This window comes from Bison bison, unplaced genomic scaffold (assembly GCF_000754665.1).
Source record: "Bison bison bison isolate TAMUID 2011002044 unplaced genomic scaffold, Bison_UMD1.0 scf7180017864303, whole genome shotgun sequence".
Taxonomy (NCBI): Eukaryota; Metazoa; Chordata; class Mammalia; order Artiodactyla; family Bovidae; genus Bison; species Bison bison.
In genome coordinates this window covers 1326510-1350444 of record NW_011494875.1, presented here as the reverse complement: position 1 = coordinate 1350444, position 23935 = coordinate 1326510, and the positions used below count along the sequence as shown (strand labels likewise).

The following is a 23935-nucleotide window of genomic DNA, read 5'->3' as shown; positions in this document are numbered from 1 at the left end:
TGCAACCCTGGTTATAACCACTGTGGAAAGTAGCCTATTTTAGATTTAACTCTAAGCGCACTTTTAGTCTCTGGAGAAGTACACAGGACGTTGTGAAGAACTAGGAGAGAATAAAAAATACCGTATCGTAATAAAATAATTTGTGCAGCTCATTAATTTTTAATCTCACTTTAGTGCATGTGGGAACGCTGATGTCTCAATAAAACGCTTGATGGTAGGCCATGGGGGCACTTGCTATTATTTAGACTTTATTGAGGGCCAATTCTGAAATATTAAATATAGACAGAGGGTGGAAAAGGAGGGGGTGTTCTTAAGCACTTGAGTGCTATACATAAATATGTTTCCATTGGAAGAAGACACTGACTTTTACCCAGAGCCTAAAGGGTATGAGGTGACAATGCTTCCTCTTGTGGTCGTCTAGAGCAGGGGTCCCTAATGCAATAAGGTCTGGGATCTAATGCCTGATGATCAGAGGTGGAGCTGATGTAATAATAATAGAAATGTGTGTGTTAGTTGCTAAGTAGTGTCCGACTCTTTTCGACCCCATGGACTGTAGCCTGCAAGGCTCCTCGGTCCATGGAGCTCTCTAAGCAAGAACACTGGAGTGGGTTGCCATTTCCTTCTCCAGGGGATATTCCTGACCCAGGGATCAAACCCCTGTCTCCTGCATTGCAGGCAGGTTTTTTACTGTCTGAGTCACCAGGGAGGCCCCAGGGAATAATAATAGAAATAAAGTGCACAATAAATGTAATGCACTTGAGTCATCCTAAAACCATCCAGCCCTGGGGCCAAAGTTTTAGGGACCGCTGGTCTAGAGAGAATGAAGCACCTGGAGGTCAGGGCCTGCCTCAGTGACAGGTGCAGTTGCCCTTTGTATGGTGATCCAGCCTCCGAGAGATCAAGACACTCATCATTTGTGCTGAGGACCATTTGATAAAAAGAAGTTTATAATTTGGGAAGTGGTTTGTAAGAAAAATAAATCATGGGACTTGGAAAAGTGGAAATAGAAAAACGGTTTGACTGGAACCAGACTGTGAAGCATGGAAGTAGGTAGGTTTTTTCATGAAAAGTTTATTCATATTTGCACGTGTGTATGTGTGTGTGTGTAAATGCAGTTCTCCATTTATTCCTGTAGTTTCCCATTCACTCGGTGAGCTGTCTGTCATCCCTATTGAACTATACTTAGGTACTTCATTCTGAGCTGGACTGTGACCTGGGAAAGTTCTGGCTTTGGAGGAACCATGCAGCCCAACAGTGTGTCATGAAATAGGACATGACCAGAGAAGGAAGAGTGTCCTGATGATCTGGTCACGGCATTTCTTAGGAGCCGGTTTTCTGGAAACACAGCAAATGACTGGCAGATGCTCATTTCAGAAGAAAGACTCAATATTGGATATTATGAGAGAAGAATACAAACTTAGGAGGCTTGAGTATTTTTAGAGATGCCAGCTTGTGAGGCACACCAGTCTCTCACAGTCAAGTTACATCAAAGACTAGTCAGAGTCTTAAGAGAATGCGGAGCCTCTTGTGGTAGTGAATTGGGATCTCAGAAACATGGAGACCCAGATAATTACTACCGTAACTCACTACGACTCTCATATTGTCACTGAGCGTCTAAGGGAAACCAATCCTGAATAAAATAATGAGTCTTTAAAAGAATAACTTGGGGAAATTCAAGTCTCTATTCTTTCTGTTGAATGAAGTGATAATACGTTTTATTAAGTTGGAATCATGCACTCTGATAACATACTTCAAAGCACAAAATTGGAGCATTTAAATTTTTTTCCAGCACTTGTTAAAGAGAAAGTCTAAAATAGGCTATCCTGCAAAACATCCTTTCATCCTCACAGTTTACTTGTTCTCTTTCATAATATAAAAGAGATGCATTTGAATATAGCACCAGGAACCTGAAGAATTCATAGTTTATTATGATGATTTATATTTTCAATTATGTTTATTCACAAGTTGACTTATGTTTCTGCTCTCATACTGGTCTTCATATTATCAGTTCAGTTCAGTTCAGTCACTCAGTAGTGTCGGACTCTTTGCAACCCCATGAATCACAGCATGCCAGGCCTCCCTGTCCATCACCAACTCCCAGAGTTCACTCAAACTCATGTCCATCAAGTCAGTGATGCCATCTCATCCTCTGTCTTCCCCTTCTCCTCCTGCCCCCATCCCTCCCAGCATTAGAGTCTTTTCCAATGAGTCAACTCTTCGCATGAGGTGGCCAAAGTATTGGACTTTCAGCTTCAGCATCAGTCCTTCCAATGAACATCTAGGACTGATCTCCTTTAGGATGGGCTGGTTGGATCTCCTTGCAATCCAAGGGGCTCCCAAGAGTCTTCTCCAACATCACAGTTCAAAAGCATTAATTCTTCGGTGCTCAGCTTTCTTCACAGTCCGACTCTCACATCCATACACGACCACTGGAAAAACCATAGCCTTGACTAGACGGACCTTTGTTGGCAAAGTAATATCTCTGCTTTTGAATATGCTGTCTAGGTTGGTCATAACTTTTCTTCCAAGGAGTAAGCGTCTTTTAATTTCATGGCTGCAATCACCATCTGCAGTGATTTTGGAGCCCAAAAAAGTAAAGTCTGACACTGTTTCCACTGTTTCCCCATCTATTTGCCATGAAGTGACAGGACCAGATGCCATGATCTTAGTTTTCTGAATGTTGAGCTTTAAGCCTACTTTTTCACTCTCCTCTTTCACTTTCATCAAGAGGATCTTTAGTTCCTCTTCATTTTCTGCCATAAGGGTAGTGTCATCTGCATATCTGAGGTTATTGATATTTCTCCCAGCAATCTTGATTCCAGCTTGTGCTTCTTCCAGCCCAGCATTTCTCATGATGTACTCTGCATATATACTAATTTACAGTAATACTGATTTCCTCTATTCTGTAATTAGGATTATAAAACAGAATAGTTTTTAGTCATCCTTCTTTTGTTCTCTCCAAGTGCCATCATCAGCAATTAAATATAAACCAGAGAGCATGAACTTTGAATAAAATCTTCAGTAAGCTTAGACAGTATTTGGGCAGTCATTTGCAGCTTGTGGAGTGTTAATTATATACCACCGACAGATGATTTGAAGGAATAAGTAAAAGTATGTTCTAATCAAAAACACAAGAATCACCCAGGAGACAGACAATCACAGCAGCATTTCCTAGAATTGAACACATTCGGAATCACTTTTACAATCAAGAATCCTTTGACAGAACTTGGGAAGCCCAGGGAAGTTGTTTAAAAGTTGCTGTGTTCAGACTAAGTGAATAAAGTGGTAGGATGGGATTATTTCCCAGGCCCTTCCCAACACTTGTACTGCAGAGGTGTGGCTGCTAAGCTAGCCCAGAGCATCGTATGTAGTACAGAAGGGGTTGTTTTAGTCTGGAGTTAGGAGTATGGGATGGGAAGGGTGCTGTTTTTTTTCAAACAGATTGGAAGGAGTCCATTTGAGGTTCACACATGTATGTTAGTCCTGTGTTTTCTGAGCTGATTTCTTGATAAGATGGGGACAGGGATATATGTGAAGTAAATGTTAATAACGCCTGCCTTCCCAGGTGGTTCAGTGATAAAGAATCCACCTGTCGACTCAGGAGACTTGAGAGATGTGGGTTCGATGCCTGGGTCAGGAATTTCTCCTGGAGGAAGTAGTAGTAGCCACTCCAGTATTCTTGCCCGGAAAATCCCATGGACAGAGGAGCCTGGCGGGCTAGTCAGATAGGACTGAGCACAAATGTTAACCTTAACAAACTATGCTAGTTTCATGTTATTACATGATAAAATATCCCATTGTGTTATTCAGAAGTTTAGGAAAAAAACAACAGAGGTTCTCAGGGGCTTTGGATCACTTGGAGTGGAAGCCAAGGTTACCTTAAATACTGCCCTTAGGTAGTAAATGCTGGGAGAGGACAAGAAGTATTTACCCGATTGTGAAGTCTTTTATATATGTTTAAAATGTAAAACAAAAAGAAAAAAATTTAAAAATTAGTAAATTAAAAAAAAAAAAGTAACTTCTGGGAGTTCCCCTGGCATGCAGTGGTTAGACTCCGGGCTCTCAGTGCCTTGGGCTTATGTTCAGTTTGTGATCTGAGAACTAAGATCCTGGAGCCAGCTACACAGTGCTACCCCCCCACCACACCCCAAAGTAACTTCTTTATCAAGGAGAGGTAGACCTGAATGATGAACTTCTTCAAAGCTTCAAGATGATGATTTCTTTATAATTCTTCAGGTGCATTTACTTGTGAATCCATAGGTTACAATGCACTGCATATTTTAAATATCATGATTCTTTTAGCAACCTAGAGTTAAAAGCAGACTTTATTTTTTAAGAGCACTTTTATGTTCACATCAAAATTGACTGGAAGAGAGATGTCCACATATCCCCTTGGCTTCTACCTACCTCTTCCCCCTCCCCACCTCCCATCCCCACCCCTAGTAAGCCTCTTCCACTGTTAAAATCTTGCATAGAGTGGTACATTTGTTACAATCAACGAACCTATGTTGACATGTCACTGTCACCCAAAGCCCATGTAAAGCCCTAAATATGTAAATTTCATGTCTTTTTGTGAGCCACTGCTTAGTTCAGTGTTAGAGACAGCGGCACAATGTAACATCTGGAACTTTGATTCACCAGGAGAAGAACAGAATCTATAATTTCTTAAGCTCATTTAGTTTTTATTTAAAAAATGATTATACAGTACGTTATGGTCTCATTTTTAACCCTTATTAACCTTAAGCCACTGCTTCTCTAGAATTACACATGGTTATAGTCTGGTTTATGGTTTCTTAACTAAATGGAAGGCTGGAAATTTAAAATAAAGGAAACTTTAAAAAAATCACCGTTATTTTTATATGAATGGGTAATTTAAATTTTAAAACATTCTGGCCAAAATCCAGTGCCATTAAACTGGATATGTACAAGACTGATTCCTAAGAGACTCTGAGTTTTTAAAATATTAAACATTTGAGATATGTTAAATTAGGACCAAATAAGTAAAATGACTTTAATGTTGTGCAGTGGGTGTTTTAATAATGAAAATGTATAGAATAGGCTTTTAGAAACGTCTAAGGAGTGTCTTCTTGCCCCCTTTGTCCTTACTGGAGCTATGCTGGAGAGAAATGTCCTTTTTCCTCTTATATCTGACAGCTAAGGAGTCCACCGACAGGAGATGGCAAAGGAGAAAGCATAATCTCAACAAGACTGAAATGCTTTTTCACTTTTGATTGTTTAAAAATAATCCTAGGGGAGAAAAAGAGTCATCTTGGGTGAAATTACGTTAAAAATTAAGCAAAGAAACTTGCCCTAGGAAAGTGCTTCCTCTGACACCTGGAAATCCAGGCCTTTCCCCTCACCCCGGGGAAGAAGCCGAAGTAGGAGCGGCGGCCGGGCCGGCCAGGCTGACCCGGGCAAGCGGAAGAGCGGATCCTCGCGGCGACCCCCGGAATCGGGGGTCCTTCCAGCGCCGGGGAGCCCCGGGCCACTCGCCCGGGAAGGGGCTGAACCTTGGGCCCCGGGTCGCTGACAGCCGAGGGAGGGTGAATGCCGTGACGTCTCCGCCGGCTTCAGCTGCACAACAGGAAATGCTCTCAGCCTCCCCCCTTCCTGCCCAGAGAAAAGTGGGGCTCGTGCTCCCGCCGCGCCGGCCCAGACCTAGTTTCTGGGGCGCCCTGAGAAGACACTGACTTTTGCCAAGGCTCCCTCTGAGGAGCCTGCCGGGGGACTCCGTTGTGCTAGAAGGGCGGGGAGGTCGGGCATCACTGGCCTTGGGGAGATCACGGCGCTTGCATCACAGAGAAGCCCTGTGGACCCACCGACCCGAAGCCTTGCGGCGCAGAGTGCTGAATAATGCTGGCTGCAGAGGGCCTGAGCCGACTTGTTCATCGCTTGACAGACTGTACCAACTCTCTTTTCACGAAGCCCTACAGGAAACCTCTCCTTTCACCCTCCTTCTAACTGTCACCTGTTTACTTTGTTGTGGAAGCAAAGATGTGACTGTTCAGTGCAAAGCACGAGCATCCTGTCCTTACAAGACAACTCAGTATTCAAGATTTTAATCGTTGTTTTGTAGGTAGTGAAATCTTGTTTGAAAAAATGCTTATCATCTTGTGAATTTGGAAACAGTACTGTGTCCCTGGGTTTACAATGCTCAAATTATAGATGCTTGTTCCCCTCCCCGAACCCCCCCCCCACTGTTTTTCTTCAGTTTAAAAAGTTGAATCCAAGCAAATCCAACTTTTTAAATAGCACGTGTTTTACTTTGCATTAATGATCTTTCAAGTTACACTTTAGAATCTATGTTTAGTATTAATAGTCTGTTATTTAGTAACATGAATTTAAATGTGTTTTATATACTAATGAGCATGATAAAGAAGGGTAATATCAGCCGGGTAGTCATTGAGATTACTTCTCTGCTTGACTCATGAATAGGCTTTGTAATGGAAGATTGTTCTTTTGGCTCTACAGCCAAAATGCCAGAGTTCACTGGGAGGTCTGCTTAGGTTTCTTATATCAAAGACTTGACAGAGAAAGGATTTAACAGATGAAAATATGATTTAGTAGTTCACAGTAAACGTAGAAAATCACTCTAAATGGGGACATACACTGTTAACATGTTTAAGTTAAACTGACTCACAAGGCTAATGACTGACCTATGCTTTTATAATTATTGCCTGAATATTTTCCTGTAAAAGAAGTCCCCATGGGGTCATTAGATGTGTATATAGTACAATGTCATTTCCCTTGGGATGCTTTCAGCTGATTTATGCAATAAGGAAACGGCAGAGTATTTGAGTACCCTTGGAAGAAGAGCGGTAGATTGCAACATTATATCTTTTTTAGATAGCTTGTTGCTTTGACGGAATATAACATAAATACCCTGTCTTTTTACCATGTGAACCTCATTCAAGTTGTTTTCATAGCACTCTTATTTGGTGGTGAGATGTGCAAAAATATTTGTACAGATATTTTCAATGACTCTGTAAAGGAAATAAAGTTAGAAGTTAAGAACAGAGAACTTGTGACTGTTCAGTATTATGCCAAAGAGAGTGGACTCCATTAAAATTTACTCTCAATAACTAAATGGATTCAAGGGGCAAACGAGATGGTGTGAGAGAAAGTGTCTTGTAAAACTGAAAAGCAATACATTAATGCAAGATTGGTTTTTTTATATGATTCTTTTTCCCTTCTCTCCCCAATAATAAAATTACACAGAAGAAAATTTTGATATAACAAAGACAACTGTTAAACTGGAAATTAGTCTCAAACTTTTGTGGCCACAATATAGTTGGGTTCCCTTCACCATGCTTATTTACTTTATAATAAGATTTAACAGCTTTAAAACCCAGCTTGGCCATTTACAGCACTGGTATTATGAATGTATTTATTTAGCACTATTAATATAAGGATCAATTACTCCAGATCTGTATTAAAAATAATCCTCAGTTTTTATTCAGCATCTCATTGGAGGTGCTAAGTCGGAACCTTAGACACATTAATTAAATCCTGTAACAACACAGAGGTTAGCCTGCTGTTTTCTAAAAACCACTGTGTGAAGAATTCATATGGACTGTACATAGAATCTGAATTTTTATATCAACACATCAAATCAACACGTCATCTGTGATTCTGATACAGATGTAAAACTTGATTCATATAGGAGTTATAAATAGATATACTTTGGGGGATACATTCTACTTTTTTTGTGGCAGAAGAATTTTGTGTCTGTATAGTAACGAAAACTATAATTCTGAGTAGGGTGGGTAGAAGAATAAATTGTTTCTCAGCTGAGAAGGTTGTGCTTCTTGGAGGAATATCCTAGACTAAATGCGATCCATTATATCTCAGAATCATGATTTGAAATAGCTTGAAAAGTATTTTTAAAATAATTGGTTTTGTACTGTATGCTTTGCCCAGTGAGTTTCACCAGCCAGGGCAGAGTTTGTCTTGTCCCCGCTGATTTCCTCAAGGCCTAGAGCAGTGCCCCAGTCAGGGCAGATGCCCAAGGCATGGGTGCCCAGTGAAGATACTAAGATGCTATCTCTACCTGTCATGTTTTAGACACTGTCTCCTGTCCCTGGGTCATAATTTCAGAGTCCTCTTTTTATTCAGTGGTTTGAATTCAGCAAATATGAGACAGTATTTGATTTTCTTTCAATGAATTAAAAACATAGAGTAGATGCACAATAGGCATTTAGGAAGTTGAAAAACGTTGAAAGAAGCATGATGTTTAAGCAATACTGTCTTCCTGCGTGCTTTGTTTACTGTTCTAATCATTTGCAGCTTTCCTTTTCCATCTAAGGAGAATCATTTTTTTTAAAATGCTTATTGACTATTGATTTACAAAAGAAGACATTTAGTGAAGCAAAAGATCAGTCCACTTGAATTTGGACCATTTTTATTAGCCCTTATGGAAAAGGAAATAGCAACCCACTCCAGTATACTTGCCTGGAGAATTCCGTGGACAGAGCAGTCCGTGGGGGTCCGCAAAGAGTTGGACACAACTGAGTGACTATCACTCACTATTAGCACTTAACGCTAAGGCGCTACATACCAGTTTGAGATCCAAAGATTCTCTGAGCTCTTAAACATAATTTCTCTTTGACCATTCATTGCATAATAGGATCTTTGATGTTGGGTTTGAACCTTTCTGGAAATGGGAATTGTGGATTAGAAGCCCATGGCTTTACTTTCAGTGCCTAGGATGGTGCCCAGCATAGACTCTATGGGCTCCAGAGGACCAACTTTGTACGTAGGCATGTGATCTGTGCAGTCCCCAGGCCCCCGGCTTAGTTTAACACTCTGTTGTCTTAAAATTCTTACTTTTTGAACAAGGAACCTTGTAGTTTTGTTTTGCATTGGGCTTTGCAAATTATGTAGCTGATCTTGGTGCTTAATAAATATTTATGACAAAATGAGTGACTTGACTACAGGATTTGGAAATTTAGATATTTTAATCCTGAAAGCATTGGCTTGATGGTGAATTTTAGTTTCCCTGTCTGTCTGAGGTGCAGAGAATGAAAAACAGACTGGATTCCATCCAATAAAGTATCTCAACTAGAATATTAAAAAAAATGTCTTCTCCAAGGTGTTCAATATAACCTCCTGGTGGGGTTGAGCTAAGTAAAATTTCTGATAGAATGTGGAAATTGAAGCTCACATAATGGGAAATATAATAGGTAGTATCATCTCTGTATTTTATTCTTTTCTTTATAGTCTCAGCTATTTTTTGATTTGTGTTTTTTTTTAAACTCAGCTTTCTGTTGTTTTTTATTGTTTTGAAAGTAGCTCTTTGTGTAGTTTTATTTATTATTGTTATTATTATTTTTTGGCCACACCACATGACATGTAAGATCTTAGTTCCCTGACCAGGCATCGAACCTGTGCCTGCTGCATTGGAAGTGCAGAGTCTCTATCACTGTACTGCCAGAGATGTCCCAACTATTAACTTTTAATTATTTGTACCTATTATCAATGATGCAATTATTCATGAGTATTGATTTATTGATAATACTCAGTATGTTAGATATTGGGCAGAGTTTATATTAAAAGGTGTTTCTTTGTTCTCTGGCAGAGTATGAATGAGTATATAAAATAATGGAAGAAGGTACATCATAGTGGGAGGAACAGGCTGTGGTCATCTCATCCTTCCTTTGCCTCCAGAAGCAAGTTGGTCTTAACAAAAACAATCTATATTTAAAGCTCTCCAGGGATGTAAATTGCATCATTTTTGTTGAGAGCCGGTTCTGTTGCTTAATCAGATTTATGGCTGGAAAAGAGGCAGTATAGAGCATGACCAGGAGTGGGGGTTTCAGAGCTGGGCTGTCTGGGTTTGAATGTTGCCTCAGTGACTTTCTGTTTGTATGACTTTGGGCAAGTTGCCTCACGTTTCTTAGCCTCAGTTTTCCTCACCTGTACAACAAGGATAATTCCTAAAATGGATTTCAAATGTTGTTCTAAGATTAAGTGAATTAATATATGTAAAGTACTTGGTCTACAGGAGGAAATTTTAAAAAGTCTACTTATTTCCTTGTTTATTTAATGTTATTTACAATATTATCAAATAATAACTGAAAGCTTACACTGATACCCTCAAAGACATCCTGATCTCTGAGGGAACTGACTTATAATCTAAGGATGAGGATATTGTGGAATGAATGTAAAAATAGAAGGAAGTAGAGGGTGATAAAGTCTAGAAGGAGCCCTAAGCTGTCCTTGGGGCAGGGGTGCAGGGACTATTCTCTCAGCTGCTCTTCCGGGGGTCAGTAGGTCACTAGAACAGTATGGGGAGGGTTTGAGAATGCATGGGGGAGTGTGGGGAATCCCAAATAGTTTAGTGTGGCTGGAGTTTAAAGGACAATTGGGAGACCATGTAAAACATGGTAAGCTGAGCCAGGCCATGAAAATATGGACCAGAGATACAGGAGAGCAACCAGAAAAATCTCATTGTAGGAGCCAGGCTTTCCCCAAAGAGAGAGAGAGTGTCAGTACCAAAGGCTGTGGACACTCAAAGGAAGATAAAAACTCAAAAGTGATTTAATAACTACGAGATGGCTGGTGTTTATTTTTGTCTGTCATTTGCTCTGTAGTGTGAATGACTATTTAAGCCCCTAGTATTGGTGAGTGTAGGGGAGACATTTAAATTAGACACAGAAGTTTCTGACTTAAAGAGGATTAAATCCTTGAATTACCAAAAGAAGTTTTACAATCTTTTTTTCTCTAATGTTTTCAAATTAGGATAAACCACAAGCTCATAGTTAATTCATGGCCCCACTCCATTGTCATCTTCAGCTGGGAGAGGGCAATAGAGCCTGTTTATCATTCTAACTTTAGAATCTAATCATGTTTTTAGTTCGTATTGGTAACTAAAAAATAAAAATATTGAATGCCAGGCACTTTTCTAGGCACTTTTCTATGTATTAATTAATTTAATCTATTTCTATATATCTTTATCTCTTTTAGTTAGGCAGGGCTTTTAGTCTCATCATTTTATAGGCGATAAAACTGAAGGACAGAGAGATTAAATATCTTGTCCAAGGTCACAAAGTGGTGTGCTTTGGAGCTTCTGTTTAGCAGACAGTCTGAATTCAAACCTCAGACACACCCCTTTATCATGACTACCCCTCCTGCTTCCTTACTGTGGCTCGTTGCACAATTTGCTGGATACATGGGTGAATGAATGAATGAATTACTGAAAAGGATAGATTGATAATTACTTTTATTTAGGTTAGTCAATCTGACTAAAAAGTCTTTCTTCCTGTTAGTGGTAAGTTTCTTTTCTTTTTCTAAGGGAAGTTTATTCTTTCATTATTTCAAACAATAATCTGTCTGGTAAAGTCTTGGAAGTTTAAGATGTACTTGGGAATTTGTTTCTTGGTAGTTGGGGAATAGCCAAATGAGTTCTCCTTCTGGTGTTGGGTCTTGGGGCGGCAGGGGGGCGGTGTGTCTCAGTTTGTTAGTGGTGGTAATCCAAAACGTGATCATGCTATCTGGGTCGTGCAAGACTGGAACTCCCCGGGAAGTGGTGGTGCTGTGAGCCCCTGGCCTCAGGCCAGCTCCGAGTGCCCTGAGCTTTGGAAGTCAGGACTCTGGAGATACCAAGATAACGATGTGACAAATAAGTAGCAGAATGTGACAGAAGGGACATTATTCTTATGTTTGTGACTTTCTTTTTAGCTGTAGTTCTCTGACCTTATGTAGCAGTTATGCAAAATGGTCTATCATTCTTACTTTTGGAGATGAAATGAGTGTGAAAGGAAAGCATTTGCAGGACCCAACAGAAAATTTGCCTACTGTGTCTTTACAGTGAACAGAATAGTTTCACAGAATGAAACTTAATCTCCTACTATAGAATACTTTTTAAAAGTTTATGTTTAAAGATATAAAAATGTGTTTGAAAGGTCTCTGATTTTTATCTAGAATAAAGAACACGTAGAGGGTTTTTTTTTTGTCTGCAGGAGGGCATGGCAGCCCACTCCAGTATTCTTGCCTGGTGAATCCCACGGACAGAGGCGCCTTGGCGGGCTACAGTCAATGGGGTCGCAAAGAGTTGGACACGACTGAAGCGACTTAGCATGCACGGGTTTTTTAACTCCTGTGATTTCATCTGTGAATAGATAATTCCTTCAGACATTTCTGCCTCCACTGAGGACCAAGATTCTTTCCTCTTTAACATTACTGACCAGTGTGGACCTGGCATACATTTATCGATAAGTTATTAATCTTAAGAATAGTCATTCTAAAATATGAAAGGAACAGAGTGAGGACTATGGCAAGGTATTGTTTTTTACACTAAATCTGATTATCAATATTTTAAAATGTACCTTTACTGTCCTCACACAGATGATGGATATTGTGTTTTATTTTCTAAAACTTAATAGGTTTGAACATGGAGTTATTCATAGAAGGCAAATAAGAGGAAATTTATAAATTTGGGTCTTTGAATAGAAGAGTAATAAACTTATCCGTCCTATAAACTGCATTATAACATGTGTTTTATTAAGAGCAGTGTGACTTAAAAAAAAAGACCTGTATGTGAGATTGTGAGATTACTGTGGACCTAGATTTACTTAGGAGATATTTGTAGACAGTTCCTGATTTGAGCTGCCACTAATAAAGTACATCCCTGACCTCACCGATGAGACTCTAGAAAGATTCACTTTTTGATTTTTTAAAGCACAATTATGAATCAACTCTTAAAACATAAAGCTCTGATATGGGTGAATCAAAGCACTGTCATCAGGAAGAGGATAGAGGATGTTTATATATTTCACACAAAGTGCATTTAATACTATTATTTTTCTACTTTTCCTTTTATTTACTTTATTTAGATCTTTCGTCATGAAAAAAAAAGAGTTGAGCTGATTTACTTTATAATTTTTGAGAGTTCTTTTTGCTTGTGTTTTTATAGACTTAAATTTTTTTTAAATATTGCAAATACACTAGAATTAAGAAATCCAGTGTGAGTGAATGAAAATGTCATTAAACTAGGTAGAATTTGGGATAGATCAGTGACTTGGAGTTAACAAAGACATTTCAATCAAAGCAGAAGAACATGTTTTAAAAATAAAGCAATCTAAATTGTATGACTTAAAAGTAAAATAGTATGTAAGGAATTATATACCCTGAAGAAACACATGAATGTGTTAACTACAGATATTTATATATATATTTTTAAATCATGGTAGGAATGACTTAATCTGAGACTTCAGGCTGTCTCAGTTAAACTGCTCTTATGCCGTCATCGTTTTCAAAATTACTGCAACCTGTATGTGTCAGTTTGTTTTTACATCGCTTGGTCGTGGGAAAAAACATTTTTGTAGGTTAAGGCTCTTTCATTCATTTATTTCCCCCATACTTACAATATAAGAAGGTGTTAGTTCTCTAAAATTGAAGGAACATTGTGTTTATTGGTGAATAAGGACTTCTTATAGAGTGTTCTATTTTTACAGCTGTGCTTCATGGTATCATGTTCCAAAGAGGTCAGCTGGGCATGACCTCATGGGCATGAATCTTGAGGAGACGATTCTGAAACAGCTATAGGCCTGCAGAGTTGAAAGGCAATGCAGAATGCCCAAATGCTATAGTCGGGAGGCATTGACTCTCTTAATGCTTTAGTAGTTTGTTTTTTAAGTAGCATCTAAATTCAAAACTGAATCCAAAGATAAGAGGATCAGGTAGGGTAAGACCCAGGAGGATGTAGCTAGTGGGAAGTAGGATTTGCATCTGTGAAAACTCTCAGTACTGTTGCAGTTTTAATTCTGAGTTTGCTTAAGAGAAGAAATAAATAGGAAGGTGAAGAGGAGGGCAGAGGGGGTTGAAAGAAGAAGGTATTGAAAAGGGGAGGAGAGAGACTATTGTGGTAGTTTCATTTCAGTACTATCAGTGTTCTTGCTAAAATTATAGAAGAATAGTATGGTTTTCAGAATGTGCATGAAGCTGTTTGAGAAACAGAATTTATTTGATGTGCAGATATGATTATTTGGGGGATATTGCTTAGCATTGTCCTTTGTACAGTCGTGGGCAAGGTTTGAGGCTGCTGTTGGGTACACATATCACTAGAAATTGTATCTAAGACTCCCACTAAATGAAGTAAAATCTGAATTACTAACATTTCCCCATCGTTTAGAAAAGATATGTTACATTCTCTTTTATCATCACTGTTAACAAGAGTGAAATTTGTCAGTTTGGAGTTCACATGCATTCATACTTGTTGCCATCTGCTGTGGGTGACTGTTACATGGAAGCCATTTCAGCTGGCATTTGCTGTCCCTTCTCAGCACCACATCAAGGCATGCACTCAGGAAATTTTGAGGAAAATGTTTTAATAGGGCTGGAGTGATAAGTCACTCATTTTGGCAATGTAACATCAGCACTTTATTTTTCTATTATTAAGCATATTTTATTTTTCATATAAAATAGGTCAATAATCCTGGAGAAGAAAGAAATTGGTGGCAAAACTTAGAGTATTTCACAGACAGAACCGTTACTTTCACTTACTCATATGTGGACAATTAGAATAAGCATACGAAAGAAGTTAACAGCTAATTAGAGGTGAAATTTTTAGTGACATATATTAATCATTGTTTATGGCAGCCTAAGTGTTAACAATAGCATATTAGAACACTGGAGTGGGTTGCCATTTCCTTCTCCAGTGCATGAAAGTGAAAAGTGAAAGTGAAGTCGCTCAGTTGTGTCCGACTCTTAGCGACCCCATGGACTGCAGCCCACCAGGCTCCTCCGTCCATGGGATTTTCCAAGCCAAGAGTACTGAAGTGGGGTGCCATTGCCTTCTCTGATATTAGAAGAAATATGTTTGAAATCTAGTTTACCTAAACTATTGCCCATATTTTTGTATGTCCACTATGTTAGAATAGAAGTTTTAGAAAATTAAAAAACACTGTATATGAAGAAAGAATTTGCATTAATATATGTTAGACAATTAAAATACAGTAGCTTATTTCAACACATATATCATGTTTGTTTACTGTTTGTTATTTAGCCAATATTTTTGAGTGTCTGTTATATGCCAGACAGTGTTCTAAGAGCTGGAAGTACAGCAGGAATAAGAAAGGCATGGTTTCAACCTTTGTGGGGGACACCCATCCATATTAATCCAGTATTCATATGGATCTATAATTATATACTATGCTTAAGTGCTACGCTGTAGATGAGTAAGGTGTGAGGAGAGAGGAGAATGGGGCAGCTTTGTCTTTTGGGCAAAGTCAAGGAATGATCTTCTGAAGGTGGGGTGTGTTGAGCCCAGAGTGACTGATGAGGAGACATTTACTAAGTGAAGGAAGTTCACGGGTTGTAGCTCATTCGGTGAAGAATCCGCCTGCAGTGCAGGAGTCCGCCTGCAATGTAAGAGACTCAGGTTCGATTCCTGGGTCTGGAAGACCCTGGAGAAGGAAATGGCAACCCTCTCCAGTATTCTTGCCTAGAAAGTCCTATGGAGAGAGGAGCCTCGGTGGGCTACAGTCCATGGGGTCGGAAGAGTCGGACATGACTTAGCGACTGAACCATCACCAGCAGGTAGAGGGAGCTGCTTGCACGTTGGCCCTGTGATGGCTGGGACCAAGGGTCCCCTCAGAATCAATGAAGCACTGCCATGGCTGGAGCACCTTCAAGAGCAGGGCAGGTGAAACTGGGAGAGTTGGTGGGGCCATTGTATGCAGAGCCTTAGTTTAAGATATTGGTCTTTATCCTAAGATGAATGGAATGGAAAGCCTTAGAGGGTGTTTGAGCACGAAGATGAAAGGGTCAGATTTGCTTTATGAATATTACTCAGTCTGCTGCAGAACAAACTGGAGGACACCATGAATGGACCTGGAACTAGTTAACAGGCTATTGCAGAAATCTAGGGAGTGTGTTGTTACACTGGATTAATGTACTACAGTGGAATGATGAAGATGGAGAATGGGGACAAGTGGGGAGATTTGAGAAATTTCCCTGGGGAGAAATAGATCTGATGGTAGTTTGGATATGGAGAATGAAGGAGGGGAAATAGACAAGAATGAATCCTGTGTGAGGCCCTTGCGCCTGAAGGAGCAGAGTTGCCATCCATTGGCATGAGAAGAGCCTGGTTTGAGGGAGCCATGACTTTAGTTTTGGGATTCGTTGAGTTTAAAATGGCTTTGAGTTATCTAAGTGGACTTGTAAGTAGCCAGTTGAATATGTAGATACAAAGGAGAGGATAGGAGACAGAAATTTGGGAGCCATCAGCAGGTAGACTGTAATTGAATTGGGGTAGATGAGAGGATATAAAGGAGGACATTTAGTAAGAAAACAAGTCCTGGGACCACCCCCTGAGAAACGCCAACTTTTAAAGACCTGAGACCAGAGGACAAACCCACAGAGAAGATTAGAAAGGGCTGGTCAAAGTAGAAAGACAGCAGTGAAGAGACCCCAGTGTCACAGCCTCTTAAATGAGGAGAGATGTTAGTTTCCTGAATGTTAGTGAAGTGGCACAAACTAGGTGCCTGAAAATAGCAGGGATTTATTTTCTCACAGCTCTGCATGTTAGAAGTCTGAAGTCAAAGTGTGAACAGGATTGGTTCCTTCTGAGGTCCAAGAGGAAGAATCTGGTCCATGCCTCTCTCCTAGCTTCTGGTCCAGGCCTCCTGTTCTTGTGGGTCCTTGGCTGGTTAGATGCATCACTCACATGATCTTCTCTCAGTGCCTCTGTGTCTTCAAATGGCATCTTCTCATAAGACCACTAGTCATACTGGATTAGGGTCCCACTCTACTCCATTATCAACTCATCTTAACTAATTATATCTGTAACAACTCTGTTTCCAAATATGGTTGCATTCTGAGATCCTGGGGTTCGAGCTTCAACATCTTTTTTGGGGGGGAGGGGTAGCAATTCAGATACGAACGTAGGGACCCCATGTAAGACCCTATAGGTAAGCCAGTGACCATCAAGACAGAGTGCCCTTTCTTACATAATATTTTGGTACAGGTCGTATTATTCTGTCCAGTGAGGTCCAAGTAAAGTGAATACGGTAGCTGAGGTGATGTGAGGGTGGGAATAGAAAGAACGGGGGATACGATGGGGAAAGCGTCTTAGAAAAATGAAATTTAAGGTGCGCCTTGACAGATGGGGTTTAGGATTTATATTTGTGGACAGTTGAGAAAATCTGGGAGAGAATTATTGGGGACAAAATCTGCACAAAATCTTGATTTGGAAAAATGTCCCCAGCCTTTAAGAAGTAGGGATCTGTTATAATAACATAGCATTGAAGAGCCATGCACCTAGCTGTTTCCCTTCCTATAAAGTGTATTGGATGTTTTGTGTGTTTCAGGGAGTCTTGTGGCATGAATAAGGCTGGGTTGTACTTTCAGTTGCTTTAGTCAACAGCTATTAATACTTATCGAGAGAACTTACTATGTGCCAGGCACAGTGCCAAGTGCCTGCCTGTTCAGTCGCTCAGTTGTGTCCGAGTCTTTGCAACCCCGTGGACTCTAGCCCACCAGGTTCCTCTGTCCATGGGATTTTCCTGGCAAGCATACTAGAGTGGGTTGCCATTTCTTCCTCCAGGGGATTTGCCTGACCTAGGCATTGAACTTGCACCTCCTGCATCTCCTGCATTGGCAGGCGAATTCTTTACCACGAGCCACCTGGGAAGCCAAGGGCTGGGGATAAATCAGATTTTAATGAGGTATTTCACCATCCCTTCCAACACCTCTGCATTAACCATCGTTCTAACACATAGTTTTGGTTAATAATAGGATTTTATCTTATGACTGCATCCATTTCTAGAGTCATGAATTTAATAATCATAACTAATAATAATTGTACACCTTACTGAAGACCAAGCACTATTCTCAATACTCGAACCACATTTAAGGATTGAAACTTTACCAAAACTCTATGAATTAGGTTCTACAGTACTTCATAGACATTAAGGTGCCATTACTTGTAAGATGGCATTTAATGTACCTGTAAGAAAGAACATGGGTAGAAAGTGAAGAGGAACTCAAAAGCCTCTTGATGAAAGTGAAAGTGGAGAGTGAAAAAGTTGGCTTAAAGCTCAACATTCAGAAAACGAAGATCATGGCATCTGGTCCCATCACTTCATGGGAAATAGATGGGGAAACAGTGGAAACAGTGTCAGACTTTATTTTGGGGGGCTCCCAAATCACTGCAGATGGTGACTGCAGCCATGAAATTAAAAGACACTTACTCCTTGGAAGGAAAGTTATGACCAACCTAGATAGCATATTGAAAAGCAGAGACATTACTTTGCCAACAAAGGTCCATCTAGTCAAGGCTGTGGTTTTTCCTGTGGTCATGTATGGATGTGAGAGTTGGACTGTGAAGAAGGCTGAACGCCGAAGAATTGATGCTTTTGAACTGTGGTGTTGGAGAAGACTCTTGAGAGTCCCTTGGACTGCAAGGAGATCCAACCAGTCCCTTCTGAAGGAGATCAGCCCTGGGATTTCTTTGGAGGGAATGAGGCTAAAGCTGAAACTCCAGTACTTTGGCCACCTGATTGGAAGAGTTGACTCATTGGAAAAGACTCTGATGCTGGGAGGGATTGGGGGCAGGAGGAGAAGGGGACGTCAGGGAATGAGATGGCTGGATGGCATCACTGACTCGATGGACGTGAGTCTGAGTTAACTCCGGGAGTTGGTAATGGACAGGGAGGCCTGGCGTGCTGCGATTCATGGGGTCGCAAAGAGTCGGACACGACTGAGCGACTGAACTGAACTGAACTGAAGAAAGAACAACAGAGCCTCCAGTTAATTGAAATATGCTCTTAATGATAAGTAAGACTACAGTCAGGTTTCAGAAATGTTGAAATCGTGAAATGTTTCAAATATGTTGAAATGACCGAGAATTTGGCGGATATCAAATTGGTTGGCATGTGGTGATCATTGTTAGTTGACAGCTGAGGAAATGGAGGCACCGAGAAGGTAAATAGCTTGCCCAGGGTTATACACGGATACGCAGTGACCCCGGATTCTAATGCAGGGGGCTGTGCCATCTTGCTCCGTTGCCTGTGCTGTGATCACAGAGTCTAAGCACCTCCCCAGTGTCTTAGTTTCTAAGCTGAGAGCCTGGTCGTGTTTCAGGGCCCCAGTTTGACCAAGTTTGGGGGATGCTGTGACAGGAAAGGTGTTTGCAGAGGAGCAACTTGCCGCTGGTGATTTGATTAGTCAAGCATTAGACGCGGAGTTTTTTTTTTTTTGGTTGGCCCTTTTCATCCACCTAAAACGTGAACAATGAAGAAAGGCCATCATGGTGAGCAGTGGGGCCAGGGTTGAAGGTGAGGTTGGGGCAAGAGTGGGTGACTTTCTTGTGGAAAATGATGTGTCTCCGCGGGTTTGAAGTTTCGTTTCCTCTACAGGCCACCTCAGCGCCCCCTTCCAGCGCTTATCTCAAATCTCTTCGACTGTCATCACTCATGCTCTCCCCCTTCTGCCTACTTTCATTTCCTGTGAAGTTACCTTTCCTCGGGCCTAAGGTGGCCTTGAGGGTACCCTAGCTTCCATGGCTTGTGGGAAAGTGTCCCTGAGCTTACTGAAGAAAGGGAAGCTGCATTCAAGTTGGCCAAATAAAGCCCTGAGTGCTGCAGTACAAATGGAGTGACTTTTCTCTTCCTTTGTAATTTTTCTGTCTTCATAGACGTATCCAGTGTGCCCTGATACATGGGTTTCCCCTTTGCCAACAGAGTTTTCAAAAATATCAGATGCTGTTTTTCATCTGTTGTTGTTTTCGGTTGCTTAGTCGTGTCTGACTCTGCGACCCCTGGACTGCAGCACGCCGTTCTTCCCTGTCCTTCACCATCTCCTGGAGCTTGCTCAAACTCAGGTCCATTGTCATGCCATCCAACCATCTCGTCTGCTAATATTGTTCATACGCTGTATACTTTGAAACTATCCAAATGATACCATGAAGGAAATTTGCCTTCACTGGTCCAGAGAAAGTTCTCAGAGTGAAAGAAGGGGTCCTCATGTGAATCCCAAGGCTTGAGTGTTTGAGGACGTTGTAATTGCATGAATGAGAATCAGAGTGATACAAACTTTCCTGAAGAAGCTTCTCCTGAGCTAACCGTCTGATTCCCACTGATCACCAGGAGCACTGGCTTTGTGCCCCAGCACAGGGCTTGGGGCCAGTCTCTGTATGCTGACTGATGACACTGTCATAGGGTAGGTGTCAGATAGCCCAGTCCTCCTCTGATGTATGTCAGCGAAGGACATTTTTGGACCTACTCCTAAAAGAATCTCATTCTTCTCCTTCTAAATATGTGGCACAAGCAGCGTTTCCATCTAAGCAGTTACCTCTTGGTAGTGATTACAAAACCTTACTGTGCTTTGGACTTCTTTCTTTCTTCCTTTCATATCTATATCGTTATTCTCTGGATGTTTCCATCAGTATCATGTTCTACCTTGTTTATTTGCTGAGTTGTGTCTGGCTCTCTGTGACTCCATAGACTATAGCCTGCCAGGTTCCTCTGTTCATAGGATTTCCCAGGCAGGAACACTGGAGCGGGTTGCCATTTCCTTCTCCAGGGGGCTCTTCTCGACCCAGGGATGGAACTCAGGGCTCTTGCATTGGCAGGCGGGTTATTTACCACTGAACTACCTGGGGAGCCGATATTCTACCTAGTAATCTTTTAATTAAGAATATACCTTGTATTTATGGAACTGTTACTGAATTAGGTAGTGAGAGTGCTCACATGACAACCATTGGTCTGGAGGGGCTTGCTGTAGGGAGGATGGTGTGCATATAACTATCAGGTTGTGATGAAAACAGCCATGAAAAGAGAAGTGTGATGAGCAAAAGGAGTTGAGATGTCTGAGGAGGAAGCTGTGTGTTTCTACTCAAGGGACTTAGACAGGCTTAGTGGAAGGGAACACATTTGATCACTGGTGTCATCATAGGTTTAGACATAGAGGTAAATGACAGTTGTTGTTTATATTGAGATGTGTAGTTATATTTTTGGGAGGCTTGGTTCCCTAGGACAGTTGTATCCAATTGAACTCTGCAATGATGGAAAAGCCCTGTATCCGCACCGACCATAGGGTAGCTACTAACTCTGTGTGGCTTTGGAGTACCTGAGGGACTGAGTGTTTAATTTTATTTACTGTTAATGTTAATGTTAAACAGTCACCTGTGGTTGTCATATTGGAGAATATAGCCAGTGGAAAGATGTGTATCACTGACCCAGTATGGTGATTTGGGGTGGTTATTTTGATCACAAATCAAAGAGACTTTATTTTCAGTATAATTTGTCATAAATGCTAGTGCTGCTGGAGTATCTTTGAGGATGCCAAAATATAATGACTATTAAGAAAAATGAGTGGTTAGTTAAATTAGTCACACACACACTTGTGCATACATGTATGCTCATTTATGGCCATACGCACACAGGCGCACACACATTTTTTTGGCTGGCTTTTTGAAATGGAGGGAGGGAGAGATATAATGTGTTGACTGGCTTGCTGTTTTGAAGGACATAATGAATTAATGACTTTTGTACTTGGGGTGGTGTCAGGCGGGGCAGAGAATTGCTGATGGAAGGAAAGGACCAGCTCTGGAAAGAGCCTTGGCTGATTCTTAGTTTTCTCATCTGTAAACTGGGCATAACAGTGCCTCTTTAAGGTTTTGCCAAACAATGTCTGAGGTTTTTTAATAACCCTGCATACAGGCATTTCTCTTTCTGTCTATGGCAGCAGGAGATATGATAATAGGCATTTTCTTCTTGATCTTAAATGCCCTCTGGCAACCTCCACACCTCTTCAGAGATTTGCGTTTGAAAAGCTCTCCTTTTTGATTCTGGCTTGTCTTGGGAGTCTTCCGTTACGAGTTCAGCGATACTTTGCTCAGTCCTGAACTTGGCTCCTTTCAGTGTCTTTTTGCCCACCGTACAGGGGACTGCAGCATCGCCCCCATTCTCCCCCTCTGAATGCTTCATGTGCCTGTTTTAAAGCGTTTTCATTTGTCTGTTTTGTCTTCCTGGTTACAATGGAAGCTTCCGGGGCAGGGACAGCCTTTAAACTTTATTTTTCAAACTTTTTGAACTTAATTTTATCCAGTGTTTGGCAGAGGGTGGCACTCAGTAAATGTTATAAGCTGATAGTGAAATAAGACTTGAGTCTTTGGGGCTCAGCCTGACATCTTCAGTAAACACTCTTTGATTATTTAGATTGGTGCTTTCAAGTTTTATCATGCTCAACAGGCTCCTAAGGTGCTTTTAAAAAGTTCAAGGTCTTAGGCTCTAAAAATATGATTCAGTACATCTGAGGAGGAGTATAGGAAATCTGCATTTTAAGAAGCAAATCAGGTAACTTTGACGCAGGTGATCTGAGGACCACTCTTTGGGAAACATAGTCTGTGTGTTATAATACCGTTTCCAAGTACTCTACTTAAAGAAACCTTTTTCTGACAGCAGGTGTATTTCTTTTAAGCAAAAATGTGGGATTTTTAATGTTTTTAAAAAATTTATTTGTAATTGGAGGATAATTGCTTTACAATACTATATTGGTTTCTGTCATACATCAACATGAATCAACCACAGGTATACATATGTCCCCTCTCTCTTGAGGGCTTTTAATGTTTTTGTGGTTTTTTTAGAAGGGCATGGGAGAAAAGGTGGGAAATTTTGTGGGTAGAACATTTGTTTTAACTGTCTTCTCAAATGTCTGCCTGGGTTAGTGAGATAATAGAAATATCACATCTGAAAGAACACCATAATTTCATCAAGCCACAATGATATGAAACACTTATTAAGCCATCACTCGGGGCTTGTTTGTCCTTATTTTAGTCTCAGTTTTTACCGGCTCGATGATCCAGTCCTCTAGAAATGATTAGGAGCTGTACATTAGATGGAAGGAGAAGAGTGTCACCAGTAGAGGATGGCACGTTGATTACAGAAGTGATAGCTGACAGCCTGAAAGTGAAGAAGGAAATAGACAAGCTATAGAAATCAGACAGAAGATCTAAAAAGGCAAACAGAATGTAGGCCAGTGGGGAAGCCAGAGTGAAGGAGTAAGCGAATGCATGCATCTCGGTAGCTTAAAAGGCGTTACTGAGTTACCCCAGTTTATAGTAACTATTTGTTGATCTTTCTTCTTAGAATCTGAGTTCTACCAGGGTTGAGACCATGCTCGTTCCATCTGGTACAACATTTCCAGATAATGTATTCGTGGTCTTACAGGAGAGGCTCCATGTGTGTCTGTGTGTGTGTGTGTGTGTGTGTAGCTATAAGTATAAAGAGACATTTGCTATAGTAATCTATACTTATGATAATAACTCTAGTAAATCTATATAAATAAATGCATAGTTTTTCTGGGTGATCCGTGTTCATGACAATGATCAATGAAAGTTTTTTGGCTGAAAGTACTTTTAACCTTTTAGATATATACTAAAAAAACCCCCAAACTCAAAAACGTTTGGTATGTGAAGTCTTATTCTACATGCTTGGTAAGTAATTCATTCCCTAGCTCAGTCTTCATATTGTTGGCTCTTTCCTCTGCCCTGTTCATGTTTAAATTGTCTTGAGCATATGGGTTTCTCAGATTATAAATGTTCGTATATGTAGATAGATACTAAAATATTTTGAATCATCAACCAGTGTACACTATACCAATGCCACATGAGCACAACATATTTTAAAGTCTTCAGAAATATTCAGATAGATTTCTGTATATAGATAGAAATCTGAATATACCATTTTGAAGATGTTTCTTTATATAGTTAATGCCACATCATATTTTATATGGCTAATCAGCCTTTGATATATCATAATGGTTTCCTTGGAGCATGACACATCTATTAAAATAGATATGGTAGCATGCATACTATTTAAGAAAATGCATATTATGTGCTAGGCAGAAACATGGGCTCCATATACTAGCTGCTGCTGCTGCTGCTAAGTCGCTTCAGTCATGTCCGACTCTGTGCGACCCCATAGATGGCTGC

At 40.5% G+C, this 23935-nt stretch overlaps 1 protein-coding gene across 13 annotated transcripts in view; it reads left to right on the top strand.

The window, feature by feature from the left end:
* HIVEP2 (human immunodeficiency virus type I enhancer binding protein 2) overlaps positions 1-23935 on the top strand; it is a 222470-nt gene that overhangs the window by 18499 nt on the left and 180036 nt on the right. The window contains exon 1 of one of the 13 annotated variants that reach the window (XM_010851455.1): positions 9344-11269. The exons of 11 other annotated variants lie outside the window; for them this stretch is intronic. The gene's annotated coding sequence lies outside the window, so the exon portion shown is untranslated. Of the gene's footprint in view, positions 1-9343; positions 11270-18663; positions 19253-23935 lie in introns of those variants that run through there. One more of the 13 variants, XM_010851452.1, reaches the window with a different exon arrangement.